Raw genomic sequence first — 6,566 nt, 5'->3', positions numbered from 1 at the left:
ATTTCTGACATTGAGGTGTCTAACTCTATTAGTTGTGGGTCAGTCGTCGTGGGGTTTGACGAGGGGAATGTTTCTTTCACTTCTTTTATTGGGGTATGTTCAGTTTCAATTGTTGTTGGAGTAAATTCGGTTTCTGCTGTGGTTTCCTCGTTCTGAGTATCGTATTTCCAGAAGGTAGTCGTTTCGTATTTCTTTGAGGTGCTTTTGGAGATTTCCATTAATTCGTTTGTGTTTTCTTCGGTATTAGAAGTAAGATATGGAATATGGGAGGTCGTGTTGATTTTGGTAGCTTCCGTCGTAACGTTTATTATTCTACAAAAGTATTGACATTTAAACTTGTATTTCGGTTTGCTAGTACCATTAGTGGAATTTAATCCTACTTCAATATTTTCTATACCCCTTATTATCTCTGGTATTTTATTTGTTCGTGTTAAAAGGTCAGATACAATGTTTGTTGTTTGGGTTTCAATTGCAGCGGTTTGTTGTGTGTCTGGGGAAATATTTCTTAAGTTTTTCGTTTCAACTTCTGTTGGCTTTATTTCAGACAAATTTATTTCTTCCTGTACGTGCTTCTTCTCAGCCTTGTTAGCTTGTTTTGGTCCCTTCCATAGTTCCTTGAAGAAATTCCATACTGTGGGCAATTCGTTTAATAATGCATATTGTCCATCATAAAATTTTCTTTGTCTAAGTTGGGTCTTAATTGGTTTAATTATATTGTGGGTCTCTTTATCGGTATCTGAGTTTTGGTTTTCATTAATTGATCTTTTTTTCTCTTTTCAATGGCTTTCCCGAGTCCTATAGCTTTATCAATTTCGGCCATTTTTGCATCAAAATCATCTACTATTCTTTTTATTTTGATTTTGGGATAGGTAGGGGATGGCATGTCTTTCTTTTCTTTATGTTTGCTTTTCTTGCCTGTAGTCCTTTGTCTGATTTTAAAAATTGAAAAATTGATTCTTTCAGATCAAATGTATTTTTCTCCAGTCTTATAACTTGTTGGAACAATGTTTCAAATGGCTTAGGGTCTAGCTTCCTAAATATTTTCCAAGCGTTGTTACTAGTTAGAAGTGAATTTTCGTGTTTGAATATTATCCCATTTATTTACGACATCTTGTGTATGGGCACTTATACATATGGTCATCAAAAATGTTAAGATCATCATTTCTTACCTGTAATTAACATTTAATAAATTATTTCTTGAATAAATATGATAGAAAGGAAAAATGGATTGCGTGACGGTGAGATTTATTAAGTATTATTTGAGTTGTTGAGCATAGATCTAAGGGGCTAATACGCTAATAGTCATCAAGAAATAGTATTAAAATAGTTAATTTAAAAATATCAACAAATCTAAATTGGAGCTCAGAAAGGAAGTAATGTTTTTTATAAAATCAATTTATACTTAAGTAGTTTGTGGTAGCAAACTGTGATAAAGAGCGATTTGGCTCAATAGTTTAAAGTCCAATAGCAAATATCTTAGTAGTCCCAAAAGTAATTAATATATATATTATCAGTGTACAGACTTTGACATGGGTTAGGACAATTTAGTTCTAAGAAAGACTTCTTGGTGTATATACTGCCTTAGAAGATTGCCTGATGAGTACTTTCCTAGTTTAATGAAATAATCAAAAGGCAAGCTCCCAGGAAATATAAAACTCTAGCAAGGAATGATGCTCGGCCAATGTCAAAAACCAAATGGGGATCAAAGAATAGCGAAGACGCTTCTAGTGAAGATTCTGTGTCTGAATAGGCTAAGGGGCGTAAAAACCATTACGAAATATCCGTGGTATCGCCTATTCCAAAAACAGGCTTATTTTTGCCAGTTAATTTATTCAAGTTATTTATTTAAGTTAATAGTTCTTGTCATCAAAAGTTACGAGCCTGAGAAACATTGTCTTATTTTGGAAAATAGGGGGAAACACTCCCTAAAAATCATACCATCGTATTCGGCGTATCAGAGAACCCTACAGCAAAAAATTCAAGCATCTATCTTCAAAAATGTGGAATTTTTTGTCAGAAGATTAATCATGGGTGCTTGTTTTTAGAAGATAAAACAGTAATACTTTAAAGTTGTAATCATTAGGTACTTTAATATGTATATTGTCTACAAACTAAAGGACCAACTTGAGTCTTACTAATAATTTTGTTTTATGAAAGACTTTCTTAAAAATTTAGTTTTAGGCCTGGGATGGGGTTAATTCAAGACTTATTATTTGTTCATTACTCGCTACTAAAAGCGAGCTTGGGGGAGATGGATGGACATTTGCAACATTTACATTAAGGTTATTCTATTGTTTATAAAAATACCTGGATATTGAAGGAAATAATAGCACTTGCGTTCAGAGAGAATCGCCGTTAAACTTCTTCATGATTTTAGACAATTAAGAACGAAAACTATTTAAAATTTTGCTAACCAAGAAATTTTTCTAACAACACATGTCTGATAATAGTATGAATTAATTTATTTGTTTGTTACGGCTTGAAGCTTACCTTACTGATTGTGTAGGTGTAATATAGGGGTAGGCATATTTTATTATCAAAGTTTTGATTTTTGGTTTAAATTAATTGGTTAAAATCTAATTATGGATGGGTTAATGTAGTCTGGAATTTAAAATGAGGAATTATTATTATATTATAAGATTATAAGGCCTAGTAATTATGTTTCAAAGATCATAGCTCTTTTTTTTGTATGCACTCTGAGAAATAATTATAGTTATTCCAAAACTTTCACAAATTGGCTGAGGGTGTCGTATTAAGGTATAAGAGTTAGACTTCCGACAAGTTAAGTGTTCTTTTGCACTTGAACTCCTTCAAGCTCAACATTAAGTAATCTAGTTATTAAAACAAAAAAAACTTTTGATCTATAATTTAATTGACTTATAATTTAATTTTAGCCTAATTTAAATAATAAGTCGTAGGCTATTGGTATTTTGTAATATAAGTTTATATTGTTTCATAACTAAGAAGAGATTGTATCATAATTATTGAAGAAAAGTTAAATTATTAGATTAAATTTTCGAAAAATTTTACAACTTTCTACCATTTTTTTTTTTTTTAAGAATATTTGTTATAAATCATATTTTTGCAGCCAAGTTTCAGACAAAGAGTTATTTAAACTACTCTGTTTTGTAAAATTTTGTCGGGGAAGGAAAATTATTATATTTAAATTTATACACATACGTACATAGGTATTAAGCATGTAGTTTAATATAGACTATAGTTTAAAATAATAGCATTTATGATTAATTAGAAATTCTTTTTAATTTTTAACCAACGGAGTTGGTTATGGGATTAATATAACACCAAAGGGATGGTTTATATTATAATTAATTGGTTCCAATAAACCATTTTGGCCTATAACCTCAAGGAGAATTAAGTTCTTTAGGCTGTTTTATTTTAAATGAAAAAAAAGATGTATTTTCTGAAATAGCATATAAATTACCCAAATTATAAGCATATAAAAATTCTGCGTTTAACTTTCAATCAGATTTTTTGCTATCGTACTATTTGTTTAGGTTGAAAGGAAATTAAATTACTTTATTAATATATGCACAGTTTTTCAGCGCATAGTGTAGCTTGGAAAACACCAACCTATTCAGAATCTTATTTTTTTTCTTTTTACGCAGCACTTCTAATTTTAGTCCTATGCGGCACGTAGCGCAGCGCGTAGCGGCACATTTTTATCTTAGTTAAGTTTTACTAACTAACTCAGCGCAATAGGGCGTAATTTTATACGGTTTATTAAATGTTGTTTCTCATTAAGTTTTTCCTTGTATAAAACCTTCAGGTTAGTTAGGAAATAGATAAGTGTCTTATTTTCAACTTGATTGAATAAAAAAAAAAAACGCATTTTTCCATTAGGTGAAGATACCTTCCTAACGCAATTATTTATGTTGATTGAAGATGTGCATTATAATTATGCCATCTTCGAAAAACCTTTAGATTTGAAGTGCTTACTAATTAGACAAGTTCTGAACATTACACTGGTTTATTATATCCGAAGTTTACGACTTGTCATTTAGGCCTATAAATAAGTTTCTCTTGACTTTTCAGAAAATTATAATTGAAAGTTTTATTAGGGTACGTTGGGGGGAATATACCAGGATGTCCTTTTATTGTATTTGGACTGAGTGCTAGTTAAATTAAGAACAATGTTCTACTTTGTAACCTGATATATGCCATATTTCAATAGGATAAGGCGACAATGTTGACCTTAATATTAAGGGTTCCTCCCGTTTGTTGTAATATAAAAGTCCTTGTCTTACGATTCATTGTTCAATTATTAATGTGGAAACATCATATTTTGTTTATCTAAGCGGGATATATAAGTATATTTCGTGAACAAATGCTTATCAATTATAGTTATTGTGTTTTGAAGTGTTCTCAAAGCTTGGACCGTGCTACGAATCCATGTAGATTTTGGACAAGGTAAGAGGTTGTATTTTGTTAAATGTATTTGGTACTTTCTTAAAATTAATGAGAAAAAAAATTATTTTCTTTTATAACGCGCTATAGTTACATATAGTTACTCCGCCTCTTTTTTTTCAATGTCCAATAGTCACCTCTAGAGCTCCGCCTTCTTTTTTTTCTTAGCCAATCGAATCTTATTGAATATATATTAATATTATAAGGGGTCAGTAGGCTAAGTGTTAAGATTAGATTTTCCGCGTGGGATATATTCTTACACTTATTATAGAGGCCTGTAAAATTCTTACAAGATTAGGTTTTGGTAATTTTAAACATATTTATATTACTGTAGGCATATGGATAAAGATAGTTATACGGAGGTTATTTTTTTTTTTTTGCAATGTTAGTGTTGGTAAGCGTAATTTATTTATAAATTTATTACCTTACAAACATATTTCCTGTTTCGTTCTCTTTCCTTTCCTGAAACGTTTTTACTTTATTTTTTTTTCAAATTTAGTTTCATTTAGGGGCTTTTTGTCCAAATGTTATTTCTGATATTATTTCGTAATAATTTTCTTTGCCTTTTGGCCCGAAAATAGATAGTAATTGTATACTATTTACTAGTTCTCTTCCAAATCTCATGTTTTTAAAATTGGAAGATAGGGAGGGGTGGAGTTTTCGTGCCTCTTTCCTTAGCTTTTTTACTTTTCTTAGGTCTACTAACGTTAAATGCGGCTTCCAGCTTTTTTGATTTGCGAACTGTACACCGCTCTTGGTAATTTCTTTAGTAATTTATTCTATAACTGGATTTAAGCGTGTTTTAACTACATCTTCGTTTTCTAATTTTGCATATAGAATTTGCTCAAAGAAATCTCTGATGCCTTGAAAATTAAGATAAAGTTTTTCGTTTGTAAAATCTCGTTCATATTTTTCTATGGCTTTGACGAAAACACTTTTTACCTGTTCAACTTCATTATTATTTTTCAGATATAACACTTTTAACGTTAGATGGAAAGAGCTTTGTTTGATTAAGGCTTTTGTAAAGGTAGGGTTTTTTTCAATTATAGGTTTTTGCAAAATGGAAGCATTCATCCTTATCTGAGCGCTTTTAACTTGGACTGCGAGAAAGTAATTTGGTCGAGATTCCATTACTCCAGATCTTTAGACAAGTCCAATTTCTAAAAAAAGATTAAGTTGGGTTATTTTAATAATCATTAGGTGGAGTTAGACATGTTTTAATAAATAATTTCGCGGGATTAGCTGTTTGGTTACTCAGGGGTTCAAAGTAAAAATTTACAAAGTAGACAGTTTTGTTCCACAGTTGATTCCGAAATTGCCTGGCATATTGAAAATTGGCACGTCTCTATATGGTAAGAAATCTTTTGCTTTTGGAATGTGAGCTGACACAAAGGTTAATTCAGATATTTGACTGTTATTTTCTGAATTGTCCTCAGCAAACATTAGGTATTTTTGCAAACCTTTAGGTAATTGAAGGCTCCACAAGGTATAATTCATATTTGCCTTCCGCATGAGAAGACGGATGTGCTTCCTGCACTGTTCTTTTAAAGTTAAAGGTATTTACACGTTACGTTTGGTTAATTATATTGTTTGGTGTATATTCGAAATTTATTTTTAAGATTTTATATATTTCATATGTTTTTATATTTACTTTTTATATTTTTACTTCATGTATTTTTCATATATTGGTTTCTTTTGCTGCCCATCCTACCTCCCTCTAAAAATGTATCTTTAGATGTTGGGAGGTTGGCGTGCCAGATTTGAGAGGTTTTACTCTGATCACATTTTACTCTGTAAATGACATCGGACAGGAACATAATATTTTGAAGTAGACCCACGAGCTCCGCTATCCGCAACGGATCTGCTATCCGTTGTCGGCTAACGTTTTTTGTATTAAGTTGAATAACAGTTGTGGTGTATGGTGCTATTCGTGGACCAGCTAGCGAAGCTGACTTAGCTTTGCATTTGATATTTGCGACTAGCGAGAAGCTACTAGACTGATATTCGTGAGAAGACAAGAATCGGCTAGACTCGGGAAAGTGAATCTAGGCTACTAGCGGAAAGTGCTTTTGCGAAAGGTTTTTGGCGCCAAATTCAAATTATTATATTTTTGACTTTAAACAATCTTTACGTTTCCTTTA

The sequence above is a fragment of the Artemia franciscana genome, unplaced genomic scaffold (assembly GCF_032884065.1).
Source record: "Artemia franciscana unplaced genomic scaffold, ASM3288406v1 Scaffold_2165, whole genome shotgun sequence".
NCBI lineage: Eukaryota > Metazoa > Arthropoda > Branchiopoda > Anostraca > Artemiidae > Artemia > Artemia franciscana.
This window is presented reverse-complemented; position numbering follows the sequence as displayed.